Here is a 23089-nt window from a genome sequence, read left to right as displayed (position 1 = left end):
ACAGACATTGAACAACATCTTGCAGACAACCAACTCATTCTAAACCCTAACAAAACTAAACTAATGATATTCTCAAATAACAAAACATCTCCGCTCCCACTCCCTTTCACCATCCTCTCCTCTAAATGTATTATATTGTTTACACTGTATATATGAAGTAGTTGTTCACTGATGTTTATGAGGCTGCCCTAGTTAGTACAGAGTTCTGGGAAGCTACATAGGGAACCTTGTGCTGTATCCAGCTCCATAGCTGTTTATACCTTGACCTGAAAGGAACAGCACTCACACATCTCTCTCAGGTGTTCTATATATTGTGTAGCTGAATTAATTATGTGTGTCTATCAGAAGCAAGCTCCAGATGTAGGACTGTTGTCTGTGGGCTAAGAAGGATCCACTGTCTAGACAAAACAGCTTGAAGGAAACAAACATGGAAATGAACCTACCTATTTTATTGAACTTGAATGTCAGAAGTATTTTAGTTAGAAATTAAAGCTATAATTAGGATATCATATTCCAGATTAGAAATGTGTACATTTCTGTAGCTATAATTCATTGATAGTTTTTTTAGGGTGTCCTGAATGTGTAAGGTCTCAAATACATCTTAACTTATGAGAAGTTTTAAATAGTGTACTTGCAGATTTTACATGCAGTTATTATTACATTATTGTACAATTCGCACTGCCAGATGTTGCCACAAGTTGCCAGTGACTAGTTTTGTACTGCTTTACTGGTATTTGCCATTCTGAAAATAGAACATCATATGCATACATTATTATTATAGATGGGATGGTGAAATGCATAAAGTGAGATCATTACTAAATGAAGAAAATACATTTGAGTCTAATACTGAGCCCTGTTCTGAGTGCCCTTTTAAAATAAGAATAACTGGACAGCAATCAGGTGGATAATCTTGCCATCTCACATCAATTTGTTCTCTCGTTTAGTTCCTCAACTGCATACCTTTTGTACAGAGTTTCAATTTCTTCCTATGGCTAGATCATTTTCTCCCTGCGGTTCAAGTTTTCTCATACATCACAAAGCCAGTAATGTGGAAGTGTTTATGCTTAAGTTGCCCTTCATTATTTGTACAGTGTGAAAGTGTGAGCATGAGTGTGTGTCTTGCATTAGACAGATGTGTCGTCCTGAACTGCTTGCTGCTCTACATCTGCTGCTTGCTGTTACACATGATAGTTCCCTCTAATCCTAAAACATATAAAGCAGGTAATAAAATTAATAGATATTTTACATAGTCTTAACTGTCTCCTTACCTGTAATCAAGGAATTCTGTACGATATAAACCTGAATGAACCTACTTTTGTTAGATGTGTGAGCTAAAGCTGGGGAAGGTTTGAGAGCACAGGACTGGAGCTAGGTGTGGTGACTAGTGAACTGAAGATGGGGAAGGTTTGAGAGCATGGGACTGGAGCTAGGCATGGTGACAGCTACTGGAGCCTTATGTAGCATCTTTCTGACAGTCTTCGCTGCTGTACCATCTTTTGGAGCTGATTTTTGACCAGCAGCTAGAGGAAACTTTTATAACAGCGGTTGGTACTTTTTGCCAGATCTTTCTAACTTTAGCTGTGGTAATAGTTGCTGAGGATAGTCACTGGATCTTTTTGGTTTTAGTAAGATCTTCCCAGAATTAAGCTGTAATGCCAAGCTGTTTGGGGATATTTAAACAGTTCCTTTCAGTTATAGGTATGATAATAGCTGTTGGGGATATTTAGCCAGATCCTCTTGATTATAGCTGTGAAAGCAGCTTAATTATCAGATCTTATGTTGGCAATCCATTCACTTATACAGATAGAGGTGATAACAACTGTGATATCCCCTCTCTGGGCCAGTAATCAAGGAGCCTAAATCCTCACCACTGATACTGTAGAGGGACGTTCACTTGGAACAAAAATATATACACAGTATTTCCAGATGCAGCTCTATGCATCAAGCACAGTTTCCTTTAAGAGAACACAGGGAACACAATCAGTCCGGGGTGTGGGTTTCTCTCTCTTTCTCTCCAGGTCGCCAATAAGACTCACCATTGGCACAGCTATAGAGGTGAGTCTTCAGTTGAGTGTCCAAGCCAAGCCCTCCAGCACCCTCTCTGTGAAACCAGTGCTTCATGTCCCTGCTCCAAGCAGCTGACACACGCTGTTGGAGATTTGATTTGCACACACACACACACACACACACACACACACACACACACACACACACACACACACACACACCTTGGAAAGGCTGGCACAGATTTACTAGCCATGCCCCTTTCTTCCCAGGCTATAAGGTAGTTATTGCCACCAGATATTCCAAATCCAGCTACTCTAAGGCTCTTACAAGAGTACCCAATTATACTGACTGAAATTAATATTAATGAAAATGGTAATGCTTGACCAATGCAGTAAGGCTTTCAGGAGTGGCCACAGAGTCACCAAATAGATATAACTACTCTTAAAGGTTGAAGTATTCTCTAAAGGACCAGCCACAATGAAACGTTTAAATATATTTAATAATAAATAATACAAGAACATGAAAATACTAAACATCTATTTATAATAAACAACAGAGTTTCAGTCACAGGAAATATTAAAATAACACAGATGAATAGATTCACACAGATACTGAAAAATAGTACTTAACTAATTTCACTATATTTTCTTGACTGATCTAAAGAATTACTATTCCATGATCACTTACTAGAGCAAGGCAAGATGAAGTAGGTGAGGGGTCCTTCCTTGTCAGATTCCAAAAACAGAGTGCTCAGTCACTGAGAGACTTCTCTTTGTAATATCTAAATATTATTTAGAGCTGGTTACATACTACCTCCATCACTACAAGCTGCCAGGAGCTAGCACATATGTCTTACAATACTTTGAGCTTTGCTAAAGTTTATTGCAGCATCTGGAAGCTGTAAAACAATTTTAACACTACTGTTCTTCCTACAGAGTCTAAACAATCTTGCTTCTTACAGACATTGGGTCTCTGGCTTCATTCAAAACTGTGAGATAACATCTTCATGGGCTAGGTCCAGTAATTTAATTTCAGAACAGTTTTCAAAGTTAGCTGCAGCTGGACTGTGATTACTCTCTTCTCTTCTAGTATCCTCTGTTAACATATGTATATATCAGTTCTATATTATATAGTCAAAGTTTCAAAACTTCGAACCTCACATGAGTGAACTCATATGAGGGGAAGTTCGTAACATCGGCTATATAATAAAACAAAAATTACCGTAACACACTGAGCAGGAGGCAAGCCCCCCTGCACCCCCCACACCCCCCTACTTAAATATACCAACTCCAAGAATGGACTTCAGTGCAGAAAGGGAAAATTTCCCATTCTGCATGTGAAAAGCCATTGACTTTCACCTTCAACCTTTCCAACATTCGATCATATGATGTCAACCTTCCATGATTCGAATATTGGAACATTCAGTCATCTAATATAGACCCTATATATCAACAGTTGCAATAATACATGTATATTTCCACTTCTTTCCAGCAAGACACACTGTTGGTACATTTTTAACATGCGTAGCTTTACAAATACATTTTCAGCACAAGCATCTGTACAAATCAGTTTGATATACAAATGACATATAATTCTTTATAATTGTTCAGCTAGCTGTGTGGCATATGTTACACATCCACTGCACTACTTCTCTTGGCATAGCTGGCAATACCTCATATCATCACAACAACTGTTGGAAAACTCTAGGATAATAACCACTGTTTTATGGTGGATTGTATTAAAATATTGAATTTTAAGCTTTAAAAATCCTTAGTTATGTAAAAAAAGAAGGATTCTTAATTATTTGTATTCCAGCAAAGTGAATGTTATTGGCATGATAAGTGTTTTAATCATTAGATTTCATCAGATCTGGTAGTGCTATTGCTATCTAAATTATAGACTTATGTTAAGTGAGAGACTAGTTCAGGGAAATTAGAGCAAGCCAATGAGAGGGAGGTAATTATTGTCCAATTAGGGGGCTCTTTTGCCCATCCTTATCAGTCTACAGTCTCCTGGTTGAAAGTGTTTCTAATTAATCCACACTTATCTTACAGTAAAACAATATGTTTCAAATAATTAAATGGCATGTGTCTTTGTAACATAATCCTTACCAATCATATTTTTTAATAATCATATGTTATGTATGAAACTTTATTTTCCAGGACCAAAATGCAAAATCTGCAGTTAACTGTGTCTGCTTATTTAAATCTCCTAATGTCCACTTTTATGGGACTTTGTAACCTGCAGTTTCAGTGTGTGTAATGAAAAAAATAGGTGATACAGATCCAAGCATTATGGAGTTTTTGTAACTGGTAAGGTGGTAACCATTAGTGTAACTTTTGTAGGTGTGGGGATATTTACTTGTTTTTAACTAACTTTCCTTTTTATTTGAAAATTATGCATTTAAATGCACAATAATGCAAAACTGTGGGGCTAAAAACATTTTTCCATGGCCAATATTTTACAATCTCAGGGTTAGTATAAAGATGTGCATCCCCCGCCTCCACAAAATGCTTTTGTTGTATATTTCAAAGGAGGTATTTTGCACTGTTGATCTGTTCATTTACACTGCATTGACTGAAGGTTAAATGTTTTGCCTAAGAGCCACAATGGTGGTGATAAAAACTGGTAGGCTTTGGTCTAGCAGAAGCATAAGAGTAACAGTCTGGAAATGGTAGTACACAGCATGCTCACAGGCACCAGCTACAAGGTTCTTGTGGCAATTCTCTTGCTGAAGTGGACCAGAGTACATGCCTATACCTAGTGTGATGCGTTTTACACAGAAAAGATGTTTTGATTGGTGCAGAAATAGTGCTTTGTACTAGGACTGCATAACAAGACTCGGGCCACAATATTCTTGTGAGCATCAAAAATCTTGTAGTTTATAGTGGACTTTACAGTGGCCTTCCAGACAGTAAGACATTTAATCCTAAACTGGTTTAAATACATGCTCCAAAAGTTCTTCAACTGCAACTACTTAAGCATGTAACTGCTGCATGCTTAGAATTCCTAGGATCTCAGCTAATAATTCATGTGAATTTCTCTACGTATACTACCAAAATTTGTCCATGATGTAACTTAGTTTGCAGTAGACCTAGAGCAGTATACAGTCAACAGAAGACAAGGAAATCATCTGCATAAACAATTCCTACTTTTGATTTAATACTCTACCAAACTTTTGAGATATAAGTGCCCACTACTCCTTTTTTCTGTTACATATTCCAAGTAGTTAATATTTAAGTTCTTTTTTTCTTGGGACAAAGCATTTTACATCTGTTAGAGATGTGTTCATCTTCTAATGAGTGCAATATTTTCTCCCGTTGCTAGCATGCACATTTATGAACATAGCATAAGGGACACCGCTAGAAGTAATGGATAAACATGAGTGTAGCAAAGCATATACCATAACATACACATAAAAATGATTTCTTTAGACTGTGCTAATAATGGGCTAGAATTTAAGTTTTGTGTAGGTATACTTATCATGGTTTATCGTTATTTGAGAATGCCCGACAGGCTGATTTCTTTTTCTTTTTGATGGGAGTCACCCTCGTGGATGAGGAGCTATGTTTTGGAGCCAGGCGTACAATTCTAAAGTCCTTGCTTTGTCCCTGCAGATGAAGATACAATTCTCTGGCACTATTTATTTTGACATCTGCAATGAAAATATGCTTACTTGTTAGAAACTTTCCTTTATTTCTATTAAAAAACATACCACAATAAACTGAAACAAATATGAAAGTCAAATCTTACTCAACATATGCTGAGCTGATACAGACGCCCTACAACAGTACAAAATGCTACATTTGCTAGAATGTGGTTCATATCCTGTTCTTAGAATTACATGCTGGGGTCAGCAGGAACCTAGAAGAGATGGAGAGTTACTCCATAGGATGCCAGCAGGTTGCATCTTATTAATAAAGGAAACCAAAGATATTAAAATGTGTCCCCTGCTTGCTAAGACTAGCAGGCACAAACTGCAAACGTTGCAATTCCCTTACCTGTTAGAAAAATAAAGTATATGGACAACATTTTTAACTAGCACATCAGAAAATAATACATCAAGTGCGAATCTTCAGAGTAAGGGAATACGTAGCACCTGACATGCATTTTATGTTTTAATAGATGCAGTAGTATGACAGATTTTAGGTTAGATAATTTGTTAATGTATGGTGTATCACAGCACAGTGATCTCTGTCATGTGTGTTGTTAAATAAAATACAGGACAACTGACATTTGCACATAAAAAAATGCTCAAAATACTATTAGAATACATTCCTTTTCACTCTGTGTATCTGCAAGTCCTGCCTTCCGCTTGGGTGCCATTTCAGTTCTTGCACAGCAAGATTTGAGGTTGTTATATTCACCCAGCATGCCAATCTTCTGCATAAATATAATTCTACTAGGAAAATTAGATTGTGGCTAGCATTCATAGTCAGAGTGTGAAGTACGCAGTATGCTTTTGCTACAAAATCTAGAACACACAACTCTGTATTAATCAGTAGCACTAGACAATACTACAGGGCAACATGTTAAAAGTGCAGAAAAAGAAGTATACAAACGAGTGTCAGTGGTGCAGCACACCCACGTTTGTTACAGAAGGTTGTAGGTTCTATTTTAACTGGAGTTAGATGGACTGTTGAAACTCCAGTGCAGCATAAGGGGTGGGGTACTGCATTCTGAATGTGTCACCCTTTGGATGAGATGTTAAACCGTGGTTCCATCCATTTGAGTAGGTGGTAGTAAAAAAGAATGCATGGCACCTACTGAAAAAAGTGGAAGTTCCCTAATGCTCTGACCAAATTTCCCCTAATACTAGTAAAAATGCCATCTCAGGTCTCCCATGCAAGAGGCCACTAACCTTGTGGTACTAACTTCTCAACAAAAGATAAATTAAAAAATAAACTGCAATGCTGTATGAAGGAAGTAGCACAGTCTGACAAATTAATAATGAAATAAACAAGGTTTGGATTAAAACAGCACAGCCACTTATGATTCTGCATAAATGAAAAAACATCCCAAAAGGAACACTGCAACAACAAAAATGCTTACTGCAGTATCAGTGAGTATTATACAGTGTCATTTAATTAGCACAGATAAAGATTCAATATCAGTGAGTATTATACAGTGGCATTTAATTACCACAGATAAAGATTCAGTATCAATGAGTATTATACAGTGGCATTTAATTATCACAGATAAAGATTCAGTATCAGTGAGTATTATACAGTGGCATTTAATTACCACAGATAAAGATTCAGTATCAATGAGTATTATACAGTGGCATTTAATTAGCACAAGATAAAGATTGTCCGTGGGTATGATGTGGTCCTATGCACCAGCAGAAGTAGTGCTGCAAAGAGAGACATTTCATCAGCTGACAGACCAGCATTGAGTATACAGAGGTATTATATGACTGTTGATTGACATATATGGCTCACAGTCCTGTACTAGACAAATATACAGTCTTCTTATCAGAGGCATAACTAGGTTAGAGCAAACAAACCATCTGCATTAGGTACATGCTGTTAGAGGGTGCTGATGTTGTGGAATTGCAATGCCCATACAGACTTATAAAGCCATGGGGATATCCTACCTTCAAAAGTGAATGTTGATACTGAATTTACAGCTCTACTGAGGCACTTATTGCGAGGTGTGTGTGGGGTAATAACAGCAATAATCTGCATGTGTAGTAATAACTGCAGCATTCTACGTGTATTGCAATAACTACAGCAATCTGCTTGCTATAGCTGCACAAGTGGGGAAAAGCTTTTTATTTTTAATTTTTGCACTTCAGCTTTGAGAAGAGTTTATTTTTGCTGGTCTACCTTGATTTAAGAGGCACCAGTTTGGGGATCTGCATTGAGCTTCAAATGAGTTAGCTACAGTTCTGCTTCCTATACCAGTGCAACCCAAAAATATGAGGCAAAAATCTGGACCTTCTGCAAAAATCCGGTCAGTTGAAAGTTATGAAGGCAGCAACAGCAGCTCCATCTACATGGACCCTGACAAATACACAGTGACATTGTGGTGTCTCATAAAACAGTATGATACATAAAGCATGATGTACAGGCTATGCTGGACAGTGCATGCTGGTGACACACTTTGCATCAGACTTCTCCATATTCACCGTACAGGAGGGAAGGTGGTGAAGGTCACAACCATCATCATTAACTCATAAGCTTCGGAACACAAGGATACATGTCTCTCTACCCTATTGGGGATGGGGGAACACATGTCAATGGAGGCAGAGATGTGGGTCACAGGGAGGAAGGGGGGTCATTAGTGTCATAGATGATTTCCTCTGTTGACTGTGAAGGGAACCCACTATGGGATTCTGCCACACAGGCAGTTTGATGACAAAATATAGAATAGCCAGTGCATGTTACCATGGTTTGATGCCTGTTCTGGTAGAATAGATGTGGTTTAGATGGCCCATGGGAGACAGGCATGGTAGAACTCATGAATCAGAATATGTATGGGATGTGCACATATTGTGCCCCACCCAGGTGACTCTGTGGCATGGTCACCCATGGGATGAGGTATGGTGATATGTGTACAGTATCAGGTGCCAGGAGAGAGACAGGAGAAAGACAGCATTACTGTGTGCTGGAACTGTGACTCTGTGTGCTGGCATCATCCTCATCATCACACCCTGTACAGGGTTGACCTTAACCCATTGTCCAGACTCAGGGTGTACAGATGTCACCAAACCTCTTGTCTGTCCTCTGAACACACAATACATGAAATAGCATTATCAGTACCCACACCACAAGATGTGATGTCCTGTTCATGCAAATGAAAAGTGGATGTGAGCTGGCGACTAGTAAACACTTACCTATGCTTGCTGTCCTCAGGGTCTGAGCACCTGAAGTACCTATGAAGTACAAATGTATTGCTCAGTGCTTGGTAACTGATTCTGGTCTGGGAATAGTTGCAGTATGGCACATGTGGTGTGGCTGCTAACCTGGCTGATCTCCATATGAGTTGTGGGGTGTCTGGCCACTTTCAGAACTGTTACCATGCCTAACAGTATGATACCCATTCCCTCAATGTCTCATGCAGGGATGCTAAGAATGGCTCAATTAGTTTGGGTTGTAACAGGAAGTGGACTGCCCTTTGGCTACATTTCTTTCTGCTACTATGTTGTACAATGTGAGGCTCACCTCTTTATGTCATTGGCATGCCTCTGAGATATAGTGTTGTGCAATTCCATAAATCATAGCATTGACTGTGGCAGGACTGAATTTGATTAATCTCTGCTAACTAGTGCCTTCTGAGGACAAGCAGTCTACATTCTTACTAGGTGTATGCATCCCTGAGGAAATGATGTGTTGGCACAGTGAGGTACCAATGTCAGACATATGTTGGCCTGCCTAATTAGCTCAATACATGCTTAGGTAGAGCTAGGCAGACATGGGTGACACAACTATGCTGTTCAATGCGATATCCAATTTGTGACAAATTGTGGTAAAGGTGGACCTTTTCAGAGAAATGGCTATGGCATGTGAAGCACAGGGGGGTTCATTGTGAGCTGTAAGAGATGTGGGCTTCCATAACATCTGATGTGATGGTTCTGAGGAACAAATAGATGTCACAGCAGGGAGGGTTGGCATATCAGGGCCATCATGGCTGGTAGCGTGTTCTCATGGTAGGCAGGCATACCATGTGAAGGAAAGGTGGGTTGGCAATGCTTTGGTTGTTTGCAGCCATTCAGCAAAGTCCAGAGAGGTATAAAAGTCATGCCTGTAGTAGAGTTACTATTACCAATTAACAGGCCGAAGCACATGGGTATATGACAATGGTTCCCCTTCAAAACATCTAAAACCCATAACATCAAAACCATAACATCTAAAGAACAAAACATCTAAAACCCATAACATTGAATTTTATGACATCTAAAATGTGCATCACAACATCGAACACTGCAAATCACATGAAAATAACATCCCCTCCACATATAACGACATTAAACTAACAAACACAATTTTTCCTACGTTTCTGCAGGGGGGCAAGCCCCCCTGAACCCCCCACACCCCCCATAAATTAAATATACCAACTCCAAGATCGTACTACAGAGGGAAAAAGTAAATTTTCTAACCCTCCTGTATCACAATCACCATAAAGAATGTACACATAATGTCTATATCATTTACTTGTATGGCCTAAAAACACATATAGAGTGGCAAAATAAACACTATATAAATAGTATAAATTCCTACACTATATAAATAAAAACTATAGAAATAAAACCTACATCATCTCATAGTGATACCACAAAATTAACAAACTAAACTATAATATTACGTTTGATGATACAGTATTACATATTATACATTCTAGATATTATGAAATTCAATGTTATGGGATTTAGATGTTATGGATTTCAGATGTTATGGTCTCGATGTTTTGATTTTAGATGGTATGAGTTTTAGATGTTTTGAAGGGGAACAATGACAGTGGTGGTGTTATACAAGGTAAGACACACTAGAAGAGGAAGTAGTGCCATGCAGTAGAGTTACATTTGCTAATTTACAGGAAGGGACACACATATATGACAGTGATGGATATTCTACAAGGTAGGACACAGAGGTATAAGACAGAGATGGTGTTTTACAAGGTAGAACACACAGGAAGAGGAAGTGATGGCAGACCTCTTGCAGTGGGCGTCAACGTCTCACATGCATCTGTAGGCAGCATGTCCAGTTCCATGACACCATGACATAATAAGTCAGACAAGACATGGAGCAGGCAGCAATCCTGTGGTAGAGAGCGGCTAGGTCTCAGATACCCTCCCAGCCCTACTGATGCATAATCTACACACATTGTCACTGTAGGTGTATGTTGTACTCAAGCACCATTCTGAACAGTGCTGTTATCAGTCCTACATGTCAAGGACAACAGGATATCAACAGTCTAGTATTCATGTGTATATGACACCACAGCAGAACCCCTTACCATAGCACTGTAGACAACTCTGTACTTACCGTAGGCTCTATCCTCTGAAACAGCTGTTTCTGCTAAACTTCAAGCTACTCAAGTACTTCTGCTGCTGCTTCCTCTTTGCTGCATGTTTTGGCACCTAACACGGTGAATCAACTATAAATAATGCTAATATACAGTAGTTCATACTGTACATCTTCTGGTAGATCTATGAATCACTATGTATCACAGAAGTGCTGCAGCAACATATGCCATTAATACATTCTGCCACTCATCACTGGCATGCCACAGATGCCTACTCATGCATGCATGCTAGCTGCGCATATATGCAACTGCAATATATCATGGAACTAATGTGTGTTAGCTGCAATTCAAAATCTTGCTTAGATCATAATTCTAAGACTGTTGTTTTGTGCTGCTATAGATTTGCGGCTATGGCTACCAGTTCTAGTGCCCTGTGGAATGTACCTGCTTGATGTGTTAAGAAGAGCAAAACAAAGCCATTTCTCCCACACAGCCACCTCAGGGAGCAACTGTTATGACCATTTGCTGGCCCATTTCATAAGTTAGATAAGTAATATGACCTGGCATACTAGCTGATCAGGGCAGCTGGCATCTCCTAACTGGTAAGCAGAACAGGCACAAATATGATGCCCTGCATCACTATTGCCACCCTGAGTATCTTCCACTGAGGGAATTAGGTACAATCAGAATGATTTATGCCATTTCAGCTAGTCATAACGCTTTAATACTCTTGTTTTCTTTCTTTCACAGCCCTATTTGTAATATGATTTTTTTTCCTCTTTCTGGATATACCAGACTGACTGCTGTAGGTGACTATCTGCATGTATTTTGTATGTGTGTGTGTGTGTGTGTGTGTGTGTGTGTGTGTGTGTGGGGGGGGGGGGAGTAATTCTTCACAGTTGTATGCATGGTGACACTGTGTTGTTTTGTGAAATAGAGTACTTGGCTATGCTCCTGGAGGATAATGTCCACCATTTCCTATTTCTGCTCTACTGCACATACCTGTGGTAATGAAGCTACTTCTTCTTCATTTGACCTCCATGTGGTGTTGTATATTGCTGCTCTAGTTGTGGACACCCTGTCATGCTTTGGCATCAAAGCACATTCACATTGTATTGTAATATCTTCTTCTTAGGGGTTATCTCCATATGATTGCTTGCACAAACACCAACAGACAAAGGATAGACCTAAAAAAAGTTCATTGAATAGCTTTCTTTTCAGTTGGCCTAAATTTCTACAAAGCTAAAAATGTAATTTTTGCCCTTTCCCCACTACAGTGCAATCACTACCCATCATAGAACATGTTTTTCTTCAGTTTTCATTTAATTTTCATTGTTTTTGGATTGACCTTTTTGGGTCGATCCTTTGTGCATTGGTGTTTCATGCAATTGAATGGAATCCCTTTTAGAGTTTAGAGCAGTATCTGAAGCTTCTACTTTTTTTGCTTGTACACATATGTGGAACTGTAGCTTATGTGATGGCTTGTTTATTCCTTTTATCTTTCACCACGGTCATAAAAGAAAACTAATGCTGCCAGCTGCCACAGCAAGCAGCAGGGACTACTGGCACTGAGGAGTTATTTGCATCCTATTTCCACAATCGTACTTTTTATGCTGTACCAACAATAGATACTCATTACTGCTCACACCCTTCTGTTTGTGTACATCTTCTGCAGGTGAAGATGGTATTCCTGAGCCAGGCACATTATCCACTGCTTGCTTCTTCTGCTATTGATGCTATGGTTGAAACAAGTGTGTAATATGGGAATGTGTCTTACTGAGTGAAGATTCCAGCCCATTGTAAGAAGGTATTCCACCCAAATAACATGCCCTGAATCATCTGGAGCTGCAACATGCAGTGAAGGCAGTGGCTGACCAGGCAATGGCATGCTGAGTCCGCTTGCATCAAGTCCTTCTACATCAAGTATCAAAATCATTGGATACGCTGGCCCATGCCATCAGGCTATTAAAAATAGCCTATCCTACCAGCACCAAAGGAGACTCACTAATGTCCCTTTTGGCTAGTCAGTACCAGACACACTGTCTGTATACCACTGTATCCCCAACCATTTGTCTATTTTCTGTCTGTTTATACATATCCCTTTTCACCCCCAAGTAGTGTATGCCATCCTGCCATTTTCATCTGGATTGTTTTATGTGTGGTTTTGTGCCTTCACTGCTTAGCTTCCTTCTACTTTCCTTCCCTTAATTATTTTCCCCTATCCACTCTTACATTCTCTCTCTATATATGGAAACTGGGGGTTCATTTCTGAAAAAGATAAAATTAGCATAATGGTTAAGGTCTTTGCCCCTATGCCCAAAGTTCAAGTTTGAATCCTGAGCACTGGCTAATACCTGTGTGGAGTTTGCATGTGTTTCTGTGCGGTTCCTTCCAAAAATAAGCATGAGTGTTTCCTTCACAAACTCACTAAAGAATAGAGTTGTGGGCAGCACAGACTTTAGATGATAGCTGGAGGACAATAAGCTGCTGGCTAGCCGGTGTCCAGTTGCTCTGCTTGGGTTACCTGGGATAGCTCAGTTGAGCAGAAGCCAGATGTAAAATGACTCAACATGACAAACATGAACTAAGGATTATTGCACTCAGTATAGGTTCACTGACAGGTTGCAGCTTGTAAGTGGATGACAAGATGGTAAAAGGGAGACTGGACATCCTCTGTATACAGGAAACAAGATGGAAGGCCAGTGCAGCAAAGCCACTTAGATTCTCATCCAGAGTCTACTATTCAGGAGGATGACAGACTAGAAATGGAGAGGCTTCACAAAACAGTGAGGGATATCATCAGAATTAGTGGCAGACTCATGGCAAACTATAAGGCTAGGGCACAATTCATAATGTCAGCCTGATTGCCAGGTTGTAATAGCAATGAAAAAGTGCATTAAAACCTACTAGACAAAGCAGTGAAACATGAGATGGTATTCTTAATGGGGGACTTGATTGCACATATCAGGATGTCCACACAGGATATGAGGACAGTCTGTGTTCACACTGGTGGGACTGCAGGAAAAAAGAAGAAGACATTCTAGATTTCTGTCTGGCAAATGGCTTGAAGATAGCCAACCCATGGTTCAATAAAAGAGACAGCCACAAGATCACATACAAGACTGACCAACATGCAACTCATGGAGACTTTCTCCTAGTAAGGAAAGGGTATTTAGGTAGAATCAGTGATTACAGTCATCTCCAGTGACAGTCAGCCCACAGCATAAACAACTGGTTACAACAGTCTGCTACAAGCAGTGGTCAAATAAGGCTCTTCATTCAACTGATACTAATCTGAAGACCTGTATGATCACTGAATAAAAAGCACAACAATTCAAGTAAATACTTATAAAACTAGCACCCCAGGAAAAAGAGGAAGTAGGTGGATATGAAGAAGAATTGTGATATCTCAAAACAGCATATGTGAGGACTGCAGAACAGATATGTGGATGAGCCAGGATTAGAAATAAGGTACATAAGGAAAACTGGTGGTGGAATGCAGAAGTCCAGGAAGTCATCAAAAGAAAGAAGGGCTACAGGAAAAAAGTGGGACCTGGTTACAAAGAAATACTGGTTGGATATCAAAGAGGCTAAAGGAGTGGATGCAATAGAAAAGAACAAGGCATCAGTGGCACTGTACCAGTTTCTGGAAACTGATTCAACAGACGGGACAAAGAAACTCTATCAGGTTGGAAGGCAAAGAGAGATAAAGAAGGTACTCATCGGCCACCCTTCATAAGGAAAGCCAGCTTAGTAGTCCACAGGACATCAAAGGCAGATGAGATGAGTGGTTCCAGCAGCTTCTGAATGAAGAAACCCCACAGAAGCTATCTTATGATGAAAGAAGAGGAGCCCTCCACAGAAGTAAAAACAGCACTAAAAAATAAAGCCACATAAAACAGCATGGAAGCAACATGCACACATGAGGTTAGGGCAGATAAGATCAAGATGTAGGGTGAGTTAGGGCAGAAATGGTTCTAGAGGATACTCATAGCAATATGGAGAGACAGGTACATCCCATGTGACTGGAGGATATGCATTCTGGTGCCAGTGTACAAAAACAATAGGGATATTCACAAACATGGACAATATAGAGGTAGTAAATTCCTGTTACACTGCATGAAAATTTTGGAAAGGGTGATTGGGAAATAAATATGTAGAGCAGTACAAAGTAGGATGGGAGATGAGCAATTCAGATTCAGATTAGAATGCACCACAACCAATCTTATGCTTGTAGTGAGGCTGATAACCTGAAAAGAAGCAAGAGAAAAGGAAAGAGTCCAGCCTGGCATTCCTAGACTTGGAGGAAGTATATGACAAGGTACAAAGAAAGCTGATTTGGGCAGTCCTGCAATGGTTTGAAGCCCCAAAAGCATTAACAGAATTAATGCAGGCTATGTACAAGGACCCAATGACACAGCTATGAACAGTGTCCTGACTCATTTAGGGTTCCCAGTAAGAATGAGTGTACATCAAAGTTCAACTCTGACCCCACTGCTTTTCATACTGGTTCATTGGCTCATGGGTAATTACAAGGCAATCAGTTTGCTGACCATTTTAATTTTATCCAAAACACCCTATTCAAAAGTTCCCACTAGCCTTAAGGTTTGAGCATTTTAACATGTTTTCATTAAGAAGTGAAACAATTTAACAACCAATACACAATTACTGATTTCAGAACATTTATTCCATAAAAGCACACTCATACCGCTTCCATTATAATCCAGCAATGTTCATACTCATAAGTTACAGCAACATAGACAGTGCATACCTCACATGTCTGATTGTGATAAAAATGTCTGCATTAAAATATTCCAAATTGCTTTATGCAATTGCATATTAGTCCTTCAAAGCCAAGCTAATGACTGTTTAGCCTGATCATGACAGATGTGTCAGTCATTTTCTTCTGATTGTCATAAACACTAATAAAAAAAATATTAAAAAATCAAAGCTAGTAATGTTCAAAGCAATGTAATTCAAGGTTCTTATATAAAAACATTGTTTTAACAGGAAAGTATTTTGTCTTACTTCCCACAAATGCGTACTAGTTCTGCAAATGAGTAAATAACAGGCTAAATTACTTTCATCCACAGACATTTCACAACACCCAGTGTTTGCTGACTCATACTTCAAACCAAACAGCTCCCCATCCAAGAGTTATAGCTGCTTTGCCTCCAGATATCTCAGCTGTATCCCTGATAATGATAATGACCACAATAAAAGCATTTCAAATTTGGTTCAAACAAACAGTAGTCATAGCATGCAGACTTGCTTCACAAAACTTACATTAGTTTGCAAACCAAGAATGATGACCAACTGGCAGCAGTTAGGCATGTTCATCTACAGACAGCCTTGTACCCAGCAATTATAGTTTTTATTTTAGTGCAACTCTCAGATATCTAACTATAACAAAAAAAAATTAATGGCCAAATAATGTATTTTATCTCTCTTTTACACAAATGCACAGCTATTCACTAGCCAAACCCCACAACAAATTGGTCTTACACTGCAAAGCTGTCATCTGCCAATATCTGGCTACTGGCTGTGACTGAAAAAATACCTCGTGTTGCTGCTGCTTCTGCATTTTTGACCACCATGAACATTATTTTACTGTTTAATATTCAGAGACTTTCTACTTTGACAAAGAGTCAAATCTTGCAAATTTATTGGTCAAGTGCACTGACCTCCCCATAGGGATGCAGCTGCCTTCAACAGGGTTTCTATGAGGTGTGTATCTATTTTATTTGTTTTCTAAACAAATAAATACAGTGTTTCTTCATTTAAAAATAAAATTAATAGAAAAACAGTTCATGCTGTCCTGTTTAAAGTAGTTGCAGCTCTGGTACCCTACTCCTGCAATGTCCATGAAATCCCCTGCCTCTATATGACCTGGATTGCCACCCAAACTATTCCTATTATGATCTTTCATTGTCAGCTACTTCTTTTAGTGCAGCTTTTTGCCTGCTTATGCAGTCAGTCCCTGTTTAGCTATTCATATCAACTTTTGCACTGTAGTGTTGTTTCTCATTGTGGTGCAATTATCTGCCAGCTTCATTATAACTCTCTGAATCCTGGGCTGCATGTTGATATTTCATTATTATTCCATTTCATTTTTAATTTTTAATTGATATTTAAACTTTTATTTTCCCTTTCATTCTACTCACATAATCATGCACCATAAAAAAATATTTTTTTTCTTTCATGATACCTTCCACTTAGAGCTTATACTTTATGCTTACACCTAATAGTTGAAGCTCCAACAGGATAAATGCAGTTGAGGAACAATTCTATAATAAGCATTTTCCATGCCCCTTACATACACACCCAGATATACACACATACACGCACACACACACATATAAGTATGTGTGTGTGTGTGTGTGTGTGTGTGTGTGTGTGTGTGTGTGTGTGTGTGTGTGTGTGTGTGTGTGTGTGTGTGACCATCCATTGAAAACTCAGTGCACTGAAATGCAATTAACTAAACATAAGTTGTCGATCAGCACCTGACTGAAAAAAAAAGAACGAAAACAACATTTGTTGCAGGTAGACCCTCCCTACACCACCCACACCCTCCGCTAATTATATATACCAACTCTGAGATCACAATACAGTTGAAAAAAGGTAAAATTCTTTGATCCCTACTGTACTGCGATCAGCAAGTTTGATCAGACAATTTTACAATGGTCTACATCAGCAGTTTTACTAGTTCAACAACTAACCTTCAATAACTTTTCTGTAACATAAATGTACATATATATATATATATATATATATATATATATATATATATATATATATATAGTATGTGTGTGTGTATGTATATAAATACCAACTCTATGGTTGAGAGAAAAAAGAAATTTCAAGAAAAGAGTGGCTCATTGCCAGCCATAACTGTTACAAAAACAGTGCAGCGGTGATTTCTCATAAGAAAAAAAAAATAACTGATTAGCTGCAACTCATTTAATCATGATCACTGAGTTACAACCTTGTTCACTTTACATTTGACTACCTGTAAACATTCCAATCAATGCCGAAGCACTGGTTTTGAATAACCCAATATTAGGAAACATTTCAGTTACTAACTGATGCTTGGAAGGTAAAAATTTCAATTAATCTGGGAGCTAATTACTGGACATTTCTGCAAGACAAGCTTCGGTAATAAAGTATGCACTGTTTTTTATGGTTGTCTATCATCCCATTGATGACCAGTATGTTGAATCCCTCAAAACCAAACACATCATTATGAAAAATACAACACTGTAGTATTCTGAACAACAACAGAAGAACAAAATATCAAAACTCACTACCACTGCAGACTAAGGGACAAGAACTAACATCGGTCCTGCAAGGTGGAGCAGAGCCACATATTGATATTACAGCTCTTCAGTGTTGTGTTTTGGTGTGATGTGTTCAGTATAGTGGGATTTGACTTCTCAGTCATCGATGTTGTGATAGCAATCCATTTTTTACATCACTAGTCATACGTAAGTAATGGCTTTTACTATCAGAGCAATAATATTTACAATGCACATGACTTCCTCTAGAGTGTCACTGTGGAGCAGGTCCTAGCATTGTTGCTTTACAGCACGTGGCTCTCCTGCTTTCCTGGATGAGGTATCTTCTGTAAAGAGTCTGCATGTTCTCATGTACATTGGTCTTTACTGGGTGCCCCAGTATCTACCCACATCTGAGCAGATGATGCTTTCGACTGTATCCTGCAGTAGACTGGCATCCATTTCAGAATTAGTTTTTCTGCCTTGTCCCCAGTGGGTGCCAAGAGAATCTCCTGCTCTCTAATGACCCTAAAAGGGATACAACAGTCATTCTACAATGATGCCTTTTTCTTTTTATGTCTGAAACAGGCATTTGGTATGACAATTGAACCTGGATGATATGGGGATAAAAAAATATGTTGGACAGCTAGCTGGAAAAGGACAGCTTTTCTACTGGACTAAGATCTAACAACAATGATGCACCTTTATGGAAATATATAGAGTGGGGAAAATGAATACCACTGTACTGTCAGACATAGTAGACAATATTAAATGCATTTCTGGCTTCACAACTACACAGGACTTGAATAATATCCTCACTGTGCAACATCTGTCATAACTTTTCATGCCATTTACAGTCAGGTACTAGAGATTTTACTCAATATCTCACTGATAAAGGAAAGCATTACATTCACTGCACACATTTGATATACTTTCTGCAATAAAAGACCTACACTGTATGAATCCTAGCTACAAACTTCATTTTAGCAACATTCAAACATTCTACATAAAAAAACAATGCATTTATATAATAGCATTTGGGGACTATGTTACAACAAACCCATAGACACCTCTTCAACAAGACAATTTCTGTCTTTTTTGTATTTAAGGACTATAATGTAAGAACCATCACCTACCCCCCATTGGTAACTAACTCTGAAAGCTAGATAGAGACCCTTAATTCAAAATTACATCTTATCACTTTTCTGATTTCCTTGTCTGAGGCTGCATGTCTTTCCAACTCTTGTTACTCTATAGCATAAATAATAGGACCAACATTATATTTGCTTTAACTAAAAAACAATCTGGTCCGCTTTACAAAGGGCTATTCTCTAAGCATGACTTCCATCATCCTTTCTCTACTTACTGGAAGTCATGACAATATTCCCAAGTCCATTTTCCAGATGAACTACATCCCCAAAATTGTGTGTGGAGAAAAAAAGATCCACCTTTGAAGTTTTGCAATAAACTGTGGCTTTATGCTATTTTTTTTTCTTTTAATGTTGAGGTCCTTTAAACTGTGACTTTATACGATTTTATTTTTTAATGTTGAGGTCCTTTAAACTGTGGCTTTATGCCATTTTGTATGCTGAGGTCCTTTAAATGTGAGTCAAAATGGAAACAAAGCAATTGACAGTTTTTTAAAAAGTTCTGAATTGGCCCTTCTACCCTTTGATTTGCTACAACTTAATTACTGCTGCACCCCTGAGAAACAGGTAAACCCCTGACCACACAGAACTGGCACCAAGTGCTATAATTAAAGAACTTGTATATTTGCAAACTGGTATCCTCCCATATGACTAAATCTAGAGCTTGTTAACTATTTCTGATAGATATTAACAGTGACAATAGTTGCTTGCAGTATGTTTCCATGGAAAGCTTGAATAATGTTACTTATTTCAACCTTTTTAACTCTGAATTCAACTACTAGTGTTTCTTTTAAATTATGGGAAGAATTAGTCAAATGTTTTTCATTCCTTGAGACATGATTAGCATTTTGTGTTAGTGCAATAAAGAAATTTCCACTTTGACTGAAACTATTAAACTCAGCTGATAGCAATCTGTTAGCTTGAAATGCCTAATTATGACATTTTTACTCCTTTAAGTCTGTTTTTACACAAATGTCTATTTTTTGCAAACAGCATCAGTTGAATAGAAAACCAGTTTTGAAATAATTCTACCATAACATAACTGAGAGACAAACATAGTGGACTTTATCTTTTCATCACTTATATGGACTCTATCTTCACTAGTAAAATAGGCTAAGTGTATAAAAGTGGAGTTACATTTTTCTTCTCTCACTTCCTAATCTACATTTGTTTTAGTCTCCCTAAAGTGCCACACAAGTTAGGCAAATAAATTGCTTTAGTCTTACCTTTGATAAACTCATAACTCACCTAACAATATGACCAGTTGTGCTTTTACAATTGTTGACAAATAATGATAACAAATCTTTGACTTAAATAAAACAGAACCTACTAACAATAATAGGTTCATAGGTTCACAGGTTGGTACTAGGCTATTGGCCCTAAGGCCTATACAAGTCTAGCCATAACAATTCCCTGGATATTCCTTCCCACAATATTTACTTCCCTGGACCCCTGTCTAGCAGGGTGACTGACATGATCCCTGGGGTGAATTTCCTATCTCCCATCCAATCATCAAGGTTCCTTTTGAAGAGGGCTAAGGACATGTATGGGCAGTCTATTCCAGAGTATGGGGAGTCTCTGGGTCAGGAACCTATCCCTCCAGCATGTTTTGTTCATTGTGATGACAAGATTTAGATCCCTGGAGCGTGTGGCTCTGAGGGATTGGGATTTCTTTAAGTGGAGCATGTCCAACAGCTCAGGGTTTGACATGGCCATGTATGTTAAGCAGAGATCACCTCTGAGTAGACGATATGCCACAGAATATAGCTAGAGTTTTTTAGATGGTCAGCATATGGCATCTGCTTTAGGCCTATGATTCTTTTAGTGAAGTATTTCTGTGGCCTTTCCAGCTGTTGCAGATGTCTTGTGAGGTACATATCAAATGAGGCATTGTTCTCTATAATGGGTCTAATGAGGGATGAGTACAGTGGGACAATAACCTCCTTTTTCCTGGATGAAAAGCCCTTAGTGATGAGGTTTGCCACATAGAAGAATTTCCTGACTGTTGTGGCGATGTGGTTATCAAAGGTGAGACCACAGTCCACCTGTGTCCCTAAGTCTCTCATCACACTTTTGATGGTTAGTGTACTGCCACCTGTGTGGTAATTCATGGGTACATGGTTTTTCCCTAAGGGGATAACTATATATTTCTTGGCATTAAGCTTGAGCCCATGGCTCTGGCACCAAGCATCTGTTTCTGTAAGACCCTCTTGTAGAATATCCACATCATTTAGGGATTCAATAATGGCTCCCAGTTTGCAGTCATCTGCGAACTTTGTTAGCCAGAGTCCCTTAGTGTTGGTCTGTACTTCAGAGAAGTAGATGCCAAACAAGAGCGGTCCCAGGACTGAACTCTGAGGTACTCCACTTGTCACTTGTCTGGAGCTGGATTTGGAGTCGGCTACTTTTACAGTCTGGGCTCTGTCAGTAAGCCAGTTGGCAACCCATCGAGTGACATAGGAATTTATGCCCTGCTTAGTGCATTTATCTATGATTCTAGAGTGGGGGGATGGTGTCGAAGGCCTTGCCGATATCCAGATAGGCTGTGTGGACCACCTTACCCTCATCTACAGCTCTGGAGACTGATTCAAAGAAGTCAGTCAGGATCAGGAGACAAGATTGGCCCTTCACGAACCAAAACAGGGTGGGGTCCAGTGTTTGAAGGTTGCCAATATCTTTGTTTATAAGTTCCATGATAATGCGTTCCATGCCCTTGCAGATCAGGCTCATCAGACTGATGGGATGGTAGTTCCTGGGATCCAAGGTTGATCACCCCTTGTGGAGTGGGATAACTGTAGCTGTGCGCCACTCAGTGGGCATGAAGCCTGAGGTGAGGCTATGATTAAACATGATACTTAGGTGAGGTACGAGTTCATTTTGTAGTTCATGTAGTACACAGCCCGGAATGTCATCTGGTCCCATGGATGCTGTATTTTTAGCTTTGGAGAGTGCGGTTTCTACCTGTGTGGCTGTGATTACCGGAATTTGGTAATCTTATGATAATATCTCATCATCCAATGACAGGGGTTATATAGAAAATAAAAAATATGAAAATTTTTTGTAACTTGGTTGTTGCAGTACTGTCTATTTCTGCTCAATAACTGCTCTGAAAATGAATCAGAATTTTAACAATTTTTAAAGCTTGGGGACTAATCATTATATTTACATTGGTTTTAGGTACTGGGTAAAACCTCAGGCAGTTCTGGTAGATGTCTAAAATGTGAGTAAGTTAACTGGTCAAACATACTGGTTATGGTAACTGTAACACTTCATTAAGAGAAATGTATTTTTCTGTACTTCAGTGCAAGGGATTGATATCTCCCTTACCCCAAGGTGAAAGGAGTCTAGAGAGAGTTGTACTATGTCAGGAACAAAGCCCATGCATTTGATTAAAACAACCCACTTGGAATTCATAAATGCAGTTTTTTTCTGTCTGAAGTGTTATCTGGTGCTATTTCTTTCAATCAGGTGATCTTGATTTCATCTATAATATCCCATAAGAATGAATGAATTACTGCTTTCTGCTTCCTTGACAGCAACAAACAGATAAATGCCTTCTGGGTCCATAACAATAGTGAAGAACCTGAGCATGTATGGTCCAAAGGAAAAAACTATTTATGAAATCAAAATATTTTACAGTATACTTCTGTGTTTGATCCAAGTGTAAATGCTGAACTTGAATGCTGCTTTGAT

The sequence above is a fragment of the Protopterus annectens genome, chromosome 11.part0 (assembly GCF_019279795.1).
Source record: "Protopterus annectens isolate FY-2018-M chromosome 11.part0, PAN1.0, whole genome shotgun sequence".
NCBI classification, from domain to species: domain Eukaryota; kingdom Metazoa; phylum Chordata; order Ceratodontiformes; family Protopteridae; genus Protopterus; species Protopterus annectens.
The sequence above is the reverse complement of the archived record's forward strand: the minus strand, read 5'-3'. Positions refer to the sequence as shown.